Raw genomic sequence first — 10,613 nt, forward strand, 5'->3', positions numbered from 1 at the left:
TTTTAAAGTCTCTTTCAGATATTTCTTTTTTCTGTTTTTTAAGACCTCTTAATACAAGTAATTTTGTTGATTTGGTGCTATATGTACAGTGGCAGTCAAGAATATTTTTTAAACCAGTAGCCTTCAAATGGCTTGAAGTTTCACAGAGCCTTCCCATGAATTTCAAGTTTGGAGATGACAGTAGTTTTTTGTTTCTAAATTTTTCTGTTAAAATACATACTTCCACCTAAAATTGAGTTGCCTGCAGTCAAAGAAGGACTTTGCAGGTTCTCCTTTTTAGCTTATTTCTCAAAACTACCATTTTACTCTTTACAAAAGAAAAGTGTATTTTTTTAATCCATCCTATTTTTACAACAGTGCATTCCCCAGAGTATAAGAAAATCTCCAAGGCACCAAATAAAGGGACAGTTTGAAATATTAGTCTCTGAAAATCCTATTCAAACTAAGATATAAATTTGCATCTTATTTTATATAGTTGCATGATTTTAAGTAAGGAGGTGAAAGCATCAGTGTTTACTTCCTACAGATCAACCTTACATCTTTAAATAAAATATTTTTCTGACTGTTAGGAGAAATATTTTCATTAGCTTTGCCAGAGGCTACTAGAAAGTTTAAATCTGTTTTTTTTGTTTTTTTAAATTTGGGGAGTTTATAGCTTAGTAGGAATTATCAGTTACTTCTTTGCTTTTTATTCATTCCTACCATATGGAGTGTATTTTAGCATCTCTACATATTTAACATTCTGTAAACATGCACATAATTATTAATATATAGATTTTTAGCTCCACACTTGCTTAGTAACCTGTTTTGCAATTGATTTCTGGTGAGCTCTGCTTCATCTCAGTACCACAGATACATGATCTAATTTTTTTAAAAAAAAGCATCAATCTGGAGTGCCTGTTTGGCTCAGTCAATAGAGCATGTATCTTGGGGTTGTGAGTTCAAGCTTCACATTGGGCATAGAGCTTACTTTAAAAAAAAACAAAAAACAAACAAACAAACAAACAAAAACCAACACCAGGGAGCCTGGGTGGCTCAGTCAGTTGAGTGTATGACTCTTGATTTAGGCTCAGGTTATGATCTCAGGATGGTGAGACCAAGCCCTGAGTCGGCCTTGTGCTGAGTGTCAAGCCTGATTGGGATTCTTTCTCCCTCTTCCTCTGCCCCTCCCTCCTCTCTCTCTCTCTCTTTCTTTCACTCAAATAAATAAATCTTTATTTTTCATTTATTTAGTTTTATCTCATTGATTTATTTGAGAAAGTGAGACAGAGAGAAAAGTGCATGAGCAGGAGGAGGGGCAGAGGGAGAGGGAGAAGGAGGCTCTGTGCTGAGCTATAATCCTAATTCGGGATTCTATCCCAGGACCAAAACAACAACAACAAAAAAATCTAGCAATCAATCTCATTAAGAGATCTACATCCATTAAATTTTACTTTTACATTCAAAACACATTTGTAATGCTTATCTTTATAGTAATACGAATTGTAATTAATCAAGCCAGGATAAATTTAAAACATTTTTAAGAGTCTTTTGTTCTCTGAATGTTTTAAAGGAATGCAAATTAATATGCATATTTTTATTGCAGAGAAATAGGACAAGGTGAACTTTTAAGCATAAAAATATAAAATTATGAGAGAATCGAAATGTGTTTCTTTTATTGGAGCTAGTGGATATCAGTCCAGTGGACAAATTTGAAAGTGATGGAATAGTTTTATTTGAAAATGGCCACATTCATAAAATGAAATGAGATTTTTTTGCTATAACTATTGACACTTAGGATGAAAAATTTTGATGCCTAGGTAATTGGTAAAAGATTATTTCTCTGTATATCTCTGAGGGTATTTCCAGAAGAGATTAGCATCTGATTTGGTGAACTGAGTAAAGCAGAGGGTCCTTCCCAGTGTGGCAGGCCTTATCTAACCCACTGAAGACCTGAATAGAACAACAAGGCAAAGGAAGGTTGAATTCCCTCTGTGAGTAACTGTTGGCCCCAGGTCATCAATCTTTTCCTGTCCTTAGTGCTCTTAATCCTTAGGTCTTCTCGTCTGGACTGGAATCTCCACCGTTGGCTCTTTAGCTCTCAGGCCTTTGAACTACACCACTGGCTTTCCTGGGTCCCCAGTGTGCAGATGGCAGATCGTGGGACTTCTCAGCCTCCATCTCTCTCTCTCTTTCTCCTTTGTACGTGTGTGTATAACATCTACAGTTTCTCTGGAGAACCCTGACTAATAAAACTGGTGTCACCAGAGCCTGTGAGTTTGAAGGAGGTATTCTCTTGGGGCTGATGACCAGATTTCTTTTTTTTTTTTTTTTTTTTAAAGATTTTATTTATTTATTTGTCAGAGAGCGAGTGAGTGAGAGCGAGCATAGGCAGACAGAGTGGAAGGCAGAGTCAGAGGGAGAAGCAGGCTCCCCGCAGAGCAAGGAGCCCGATGTGGGACTCGATCCCAGGACGCTGGGATCATGACCTGAGCCGAAGGCAGCCGCTCAACCAACTGCGCCACCCAGGTGTCCCTGATGACCAGATTTCTTAAGAAGGGGTACATTTTAGCTGGTGATGAGATGGCAGGAGCATTGCAGCTGGTAGACTCTCAAGGAGAAGGATGCCCCCAGACAGGTGCCCACGGGTTGGCCCTGCAGGTGAGGGAGCACAGTGGGGCAAGTATTCCTGCTGCCAAGGAGGCACTGCAGACTATGTGGCAGGGCCAGCTGAAGGGGACTTGGGGCCTCAGTTTGCTGCCACTGTAGCTGGAGCAATCCTGACAGGAACTAGAAGGAAGAGCTTTTTCTCTCATCTGTCTTCCATGCTCCACCCAGGTTTCCCTTTTGTGGAACCAAACCAGAAGCCAACAGGCATAGGAGTCTGGAAATTATATAATTTACATACAAAAACAGAGTTGGACAGAGCTTTGAAAGGTATACTTGGAGCTGAGAGCTTAAATAGCAAGATCTGTCATTTTGGTCATTCATTATCCATTTACGTGTTTCTGTCTTTCAACAACATTAATGTCTTTTTGCTTTTGCCTAGCAAGATACAACCATCCCTTCTACCAAGTTTTTTCCATCTTTTTCCTCAGAAAAGAGGCCCAAAGTCCCAGCAGTCACCATAGCAGTCTCTGAGTAGTGTTATTTTCTATTTTATTGAATCCCATCTGAATATTCTATAACATATAGAGTAAATTGTAAAGTTAGCCACCAAGAGCACTCCTTATTCAAACTAAAGAGGAGAAATAAGTAAATACATGTCAGTATATATGTGACAAACAAGGAAGAACATTTCCATAACTTCTACAGTCCTGTGTGCTCATGCCTGCTATACACTCTGTTTTCTTAACCCTCAAAGGGCATGGCATCCAGTCAGGGCTTTGTTCCTGGTGGAGGTCATCCAAACCCTACCCTCCTTCCCAAAGGGTCTAACGCTTTTTGGCCTGTTTCATGTATTGCTGTAGTTTCACTATCGCTTTTACTACTACTGGCTTAGAGAATACTCAGAGTGCCTCAGAGAAGGTCTTGGGCTCCAGACATAGTCCTTCTGTGTGTCTAGTGTCAGAGCAGCCACTCAGTTTACCCTTAGTAATTGGGACCAATTGCCCCAGCAAAAGCAATGATCCCTCCTTAGTTATTTCCATAGCAGGTGAAGCTCTCCGTGGCCAGTGAAATTCTCATTTTCCAATTCTTTGGTGCCATTGTTGCAATCTCTGGCGAAAGCATTTTTCTCTGGGGGATGAAAACCTCTAACCCAGCAACAATCAGAGTTTCAGGGATGGGAAACAAAATTTGGGAGATTATAATGGACCATGATACTGGGGGAGCCACTCTCACTTCTACCTTTTATCCACATATCCTGGCTGTGGAAGGAAGAGTGTCGCATATTAGTCTCTGGTCCCAAGAATAGCCCACGTTCTATGGGATAGTACTTGAACTTTTCAGAGTGTTTTTTCCCAGCTGGCACTGTAACTGAATCTTCAGCTTTGTTGCTTCTGAGGGATGTCATACCTGGCAAGACCAGCACACTCTATGGGAGAGGTGAGTTCCCTGATCAGAAGCAGTATCGCATAAAACATGCGTAAGTCCTCAGATAGTCATTATATTTATCTCTTGCTGGATCACAGACTGTTTCAAAACTTAACAGCTTAAAACAACAAACATTATTTCATAATTTTTGTTTGTCAGGCATATAGGATCAGCCTAACAGGGTTGGTTCTGGCTCATGGTATCTCATGAGTTTGCAGTCAAGCCAAGCCACTGGGTGGAGCTACAGGCATCTCAAGACTGGAATGGAGTTACATGCTCACTTTCAACCTCACTCATGGTTGTTGGCAGGCTTCAAACAGGGCTTCATTCAGTTCCTTGCCATGCTGCTTGGGCCTTCTTCCCACAGGACTTCTCACAACAAGGCAGCTTGTTTTCTCCATGTGAGTGGAGAGAGAGAGGAAGCAAGGGAGAGCGAGCAGAGGAAAGCTCCCCAAATGGAAGCCAAAGTCTTTATAACCTAGTCCCAGGAGTGCTATCCCCTCATTTCAGCCCTATCCTATTAATGAGAAGCAAAGCCATTAGTGCAGGGGATACGAAGGGGCCAGGATGATTCAAGGGCATGGAAAGCGGGAGGTGGGGATCATTGGAGGCCATTTTAGAGGCTACCTACAAAAGTCATGCTAGCAGAAACCCCGGCTGTTAGGGTTTTGGAATAGATAACTACTTTTTCAGAAACCACTCTTGGTTTGCTACTGGGTCCTGGTAGAGACTGAACTGATCTGGGACATTTGGAGATCATGTAACCTAAGCTAAGATGAACTGGGTGTTTCCTGACCTACCAAGATACAAGGTTGGTTGACAGTATCAGCAATCCAACATCAAGTAGAGACGGCATAAATGAGATTAGATGCACAGTGAGGTTAGCTCCTGAAGATAGAAGCTCGTTGCACGAGAGGTGGTTCAGCCTCCTGCACACCTACCCCTGCTACTGGCTGCCTCTTTCCCCAACCTATGACCTTGAAGGGGGATGGGTAGTTTCTGAGGAAGAAAAAGCTAAGGCCTCATATACAGGTAGTTTTGCACAATGTGTTGGCATCATCTTGAAGCAGCATCTCGACCCCATTCTGCAGTGGTCCGGTGATGCAGTATTAATGGGAGATCCTCCCAGGGCACAGAACTTGGAGCAATACGTTTGGTTGTCCATGCTGTCTGAATTGAGAGATGGCCAGAAGAATTGATAAACTGGTCGTGGACAGTGATTGGCAATTTGGCTGAAATGTTGAGAACTCAGAAAACAAAGATTTGGCAGATGGTAGCAAAAACGATAAGGGGAGAGGCACGTGGATAAGACTTCCAGAATGACCATAACGTGTGAAAAAAAAAAAAAATTGTGCCCCACCTGGATAGTATGCAAGAGAGCAACCACAGTGAGGAGACTTTCAGTACCTGGGCAGACAGAGTGAACTGATCTGTGTATGACAGTCAGCATTTTTCTGCAGTTGCCTTAGTGCTTGCTCAGAAGCCACAGTGGTGAGGGTGAGGTGAAACATGGGCCTCGCCAAGGCTGGGCCGGCCATTCTCACTGCTGAGTGACTAACCTGCTGAGAGCAGAAACTGACACTGGGCCCTCTAGACCGTGCCTTTCCCCCAGAAAGACCAGAAAACCACCTCGTGGCAGGTTGATCACAACGGATGCAGCAAATTGTCCTCACTTGGAAGAACTTACTCAGGTGTGGATTTGCCTTTCCTGACCACAATGCTTCTGCCAGTATAACTGTTCCTGTACTAATGGAAGTTTGACAAAATATTGCTTCTGACTGAGAAGCTCTTTTCTAAGTTGTCCTTACATTACAAAAAGGCAGCTTTCTTTAAAGAAGGACAGAAAGAAAAAGAAGAAAGGAAGAAAAGAAAAGAAAGAGAAAAACGAGAAGGTAATATGTCAAAATGTTAAACTGTCTAATGGGAGTTAGGGTAGTATGTGTATATATATATACACTATATATATACACACATATATATATGCTGTTTGTTTCCATTTTTTCCTTTTTTCCATGTGATGTATCTGGAATAACACATTGAAATAAATTATAAAGGCCACTGAAGATATTTTTTAAACTGCATTCCTGAAAGATTGGTTTCCTGACTAAGAAAGGATTAGTTGGAGCCTACTCTATTTTAATCCTGATTTCAGTTCTCCTGAAAGAACTGAAAGCCACCCAGGCCCAGACTGCTGCAGTCGGAGCCAATGATATTTCTCTATAATCTTAGTGATTCTCAAACTTCTGTAAACATAAGCATCTTCAGAGAGACATAAAATGTGAACTCCCAGTCCACCCTCCTGTTCTGGAAATTGGGTAATTCTGGGAGGGACCTAGGAAACTATATATGGTTGACCCTTGAACAACTCAGGTTTGAATTGCACAGGTCCACTTATACACAGATATTTTTCAATAAATACAGGACTAAAAATGTATTTTGTTTTCCTTATTATTTTCTTAATACCATTTTCTATAGCTTACCTTATCGTAAGAATGTAGTATATGATACATATAACATAAAAAGTATTTGTTAATTGACTATTTCTGTTATCAGTAAGGCTTCTGGTCAGCAATAGGCTATTAGTAGTCAAATTTTTGGGAAATTTGTTATACCTGGATCTTTGACTGCATAGGAGGGAGCCAGTATCCCTAACCCCATTCCCACCCCTGTTGTTCAAAAGTTAACTGTATTTTTTAAAGGTTTATTTAATTTTTTATAATTTATTTATGAGAGAGAGAGAGAGAACAAGCAGGGGGCGCAGCAAAGGGAGAGGGAGAAGCAGGTTCCCTGCCGAGAGGGGAGCCTGATGTGGGGCTCGATCCCAGGACCCTGAGATCATGACCTAAGCTGAAGGCAGACACGTAAGTGAGTGAGCCACCCAGGAGCCCCAAAATGTTTTTTTTTTTTTTTTAAAGATTTTATTTATTTATTTGACAGGCAGAGAGGCAGGCAGAGAGAGAGAGGAGGAGGAAGCAGGCTCCCTGCGGAGCAGAGAGCCCGATGTGGGGCTCGATCCCAGGACCCTGGGATCCCGACCTGAGCCGAAGGCAGAGGCTTTAACCTGCTGAGCCACCCAGGCGCCCCAAAATGTTTTTTTTTTTTAAAGGATTTTATTTATTTCTTTGTGGGAGAGGGAGGGAGAAGGAGAGAGATAATAATAAAAAATAATTTATTTTTAATAAATAAATATTAATTATATGTGAGTGGGAGGGAAAGGGAGACTGACGTCAAGCTGACTCCACAGGGACCTGGATGTGGGGCCCAATCCCACAACTGCAAGATCGTGACCTGAGCTGAAACCAAACCAGCTGAGCTGCCCAGGTACCCTAAAAGTTAACTGTATTTTTAAAAGGGGCCCCAGTGAGTGATCCCTGTTTAGGTGGTTCCCATAATATGGTTTAAAGAACACTGCTTTGGATTTACAGGAGGCTCCAAGGCTGAGGAAAATCTGGGAAGAATTCAAGTAGGACTGAGGGGAAATACAGGTGCAAGTTGTTATTCTGTTGTCAACAGGATCAGATTCCAGAAACACAACCCAAAATCCTTTTTGCCTTTGGTTAGCATTGATTCAAAATGTACGCGTCATTGCACTCACATTACCACTCTAGTATACAGAACAGGTCTCTATCTGCATGAGAAAGGCTACACAACAGAATGGGTGCTGGTGTCAGATTGCTCTTTCATGACCCTATCACAGCTCCCTCCAAAACTGGCGGAGACAAGCAGATCTGAGTTTGAACACTAGCTTCATCATTCTTCATTGTTACTTTTGCGTGAAATGACTAAGCCCTCAGAGCCTTGGCTTTTCCATGGGAAAAATATCTTTGAGCTTTTTTAGAAGTATGACTTAAGTTGAAATATGTAATCATTCTAACCTTAAGTTCTTTCATAGAATAAAGAAGACAAGAACCTCAGATATTCTCTTCAGCTCTAAAATTCTTTGTATGTTTTACTAGGATCCTGTTTCTGTTATAAACTAAGTGAAAACACGCAGGTGATACTTGCAGAAAACATAAAATGTTGAGGTAAAGGTCATGAAAATAACCTTGGGCAGATAATTTTAAAATAGCCAGTATATTCCTCAATTGAATGATGATGGATAAGGCAATGATTACTAAAGGTGAAGTGAGACTTCATGGCGAACATGAAGGGTTTCCCCAACTGAAGGCAGTCTTTGGGGCCTGCCCCCTAAGGACTGCTTATCAGATGAATTCTGTGAATGTCCTCAGGGGACTTCCTGTCATGGAGAAAGAGTGTCCAGTGATGAGAAACTGGAGTTCTGTCACTGTGACCCTGAAGTTAGTGGCTCCAAAGTGGGGTGTATGAAGAGCTGATGACGCTAAATTCCTAAGGAGCCTTTGAGCTAAAATAGGGCATGGCATCTCATCTCACTCCTGATGTGTCTCAGATTTCCCTTCCTTGCTGTCACCACCAGAGAATACAAAGCAGAAAGATTTTCCTGTCAAGGACCAGGATCCTGGAATCCAGCCTTTTCCCACTCTCCCTTACTCTCCTGGCACCCGCCTTGTCCACTCCAACACACACTGTTCAGATTTATGTAGACAACTGGCATTTATCGCATAATGGGGATTCTGAAGCACAAACACGCCATAGCTGAGATTTTTTGGTCTCAAGTGCACTTTGTATCATTCAGTTGGCTTTGTATAGTTATTAAACCTCCCAGTTATGCATGCTGGCCAAACAGACTCGCAGGTTTAAAGTATTCAGCAGAGAGTCTTTATGGCATTCCACTTAGCCAAGTGGCCTCTATGAGGACCCCACCTTTGGGAGTATGATCGTTCTGATAGCCCTTTTGCCCTTTCCATACCGTGTGCCTTTCTATTTTGTGGAAGACTTTCTCCTCACTCTGAGAGGTAGCAGATAGATGGCATCACTGAGTCAAGGAGAAACTGAGAGTGAGTACGTAAGCCAGGTTCAAGAAAAGGCCAGGAATGAAGGGCAGTAGAAAATGGTGAGCTACTCTCGAATCACAGAGTGAGAAAGAGTTTGTGAGAGTCAGGGGTTATGGAGCAGTTACAGCTTAAGCCAGGAGGGCACTCAGAAAACCACACAGACAAGAAGACCTGGAAACTGAGCTGAAGTCTACTGCAGAAAGGAAGCACCATATAGTGTTTTGTTTTTGTTATCTCATGGAATTCTTGCTGAATGAGGGACCTAGTTGACATGCTCTGCCAGACAGGCTGATCCAAAGCAAGGCTGAAAAACTTAACCTTGCTCTCTCTGAGAGAATTGATTCCATCCTGTTTGTGATCCAGATCTATACCATTATTAATTCTAATAATGTGTCTGAGGATTCCTTTGTTATATTATCATATGTCATATTGTCTGCAAGTAGTGGAAATGCCTCCTTCCTAATCCTTTGTACCATTATGTTTTAAGCAATTATCTGTTGAAAAAGGATTAGCATGAATCTGGTTATAATATGAATAATAAAGAATTCGAGACTTCTGTTATAAGGCTCCATCAATATAGACAACTGTTTTCCTTCTTTTTTAAGTTAATTGTTTTTTTTTAAAGACTTTACTTATTTATTTGTCAGAGAGAGAGAGAGTGCACAAGCGGGGAGCAGCATGCGGAGGAAGAAGCAGGCTCCCTGACCCAGGACCCTGGGATCATGACCTTAGCTGAAGGCAGATGCTTAACCAACTGAGCCCCCAGGCGTCCTGCAAACTATATTTGCTCACATCTACCAAGATGGAGATCATGAATGGTCATGAACTTGTAGCCTAAAAGGTTCTTTAATAATTAAGTCTCGAAGACTGTAATTTCTGGTTCTGTGAAGTCTCTTTGAAGTTATTAAGGCAAACTAACAGCAGGAATGATGAACACATTTCCCATAAAAGAGAAACAGAGCCTGTATATTTATTTAGTATGTATGTATGTATGTATGTATTTAGTTAGTTAGTTAGTTTTAGAGAGAGTGCATGCACACAGAGGGCAGAAGGAGAGGGAGAGAGAGAATTTCAAACAGACTCTGCCCTGAGCTCAGAGTCTGACCTGGCCTCGATCTCATGACCCTGGGTTCATGACTGGAGCCTAAATCAAGAGTTGGATGCTTAACCACCTGAAACACCCAAGGTGCCCCAGAAGCCTTTATAAATTGGGACCAAAGTCTTAAAGATAAGGTTTATTGATATTTCCATTTTCTTTATCCCCAGGTGGCTGCTGAATCAGAGCCTAAGCTTCTAGCCCCACCTAAAGTGGATATTTTGACATATTAAATGTATCTTCTCTTCAGCAAGCAGGGCTCTAGTTCTTGGACTCTACCAGTTGAGGGGCTGCTTACGTTGGGAAGAGGCAGGGGAAGAGAATCAGGGAAACAAGCTAGGGTGGGCAGGGCAAGTGTAGCTGGAAAGCAACTCTTGAGTTTGGTAAAGATGGAGGGAAAGCAAACAGTGAGGATGCTGACTTTTTTTTTTTTTTTTAAAGATTTTATTTATTTATTTGACAGAGAGAAATCACAAGTAGATGGAGAGGCAGGCAGAGAGAGAGAGAGAGAGGGAAGCAGGCTCCCTGCTGAGCAGAGAGCCCGATGCGGGACTCGATCTCAGGACCCTGAAATCATGACCTGAGCCAAA

The sequence above is a fragment of the Mustela nigripes genome, chromosome 14, assembly GCF_022355385.1.
Source record: "Mustela nigripes isolate SB6536 chromosome 14, MUSNIG.SB6536, whole genome shotgun sequence".
NCBI lineage: Eukaryota > Metazoa > Chordata > Mammalia > Carnivora > Mustelidae > Mustela > Mustela nigripes.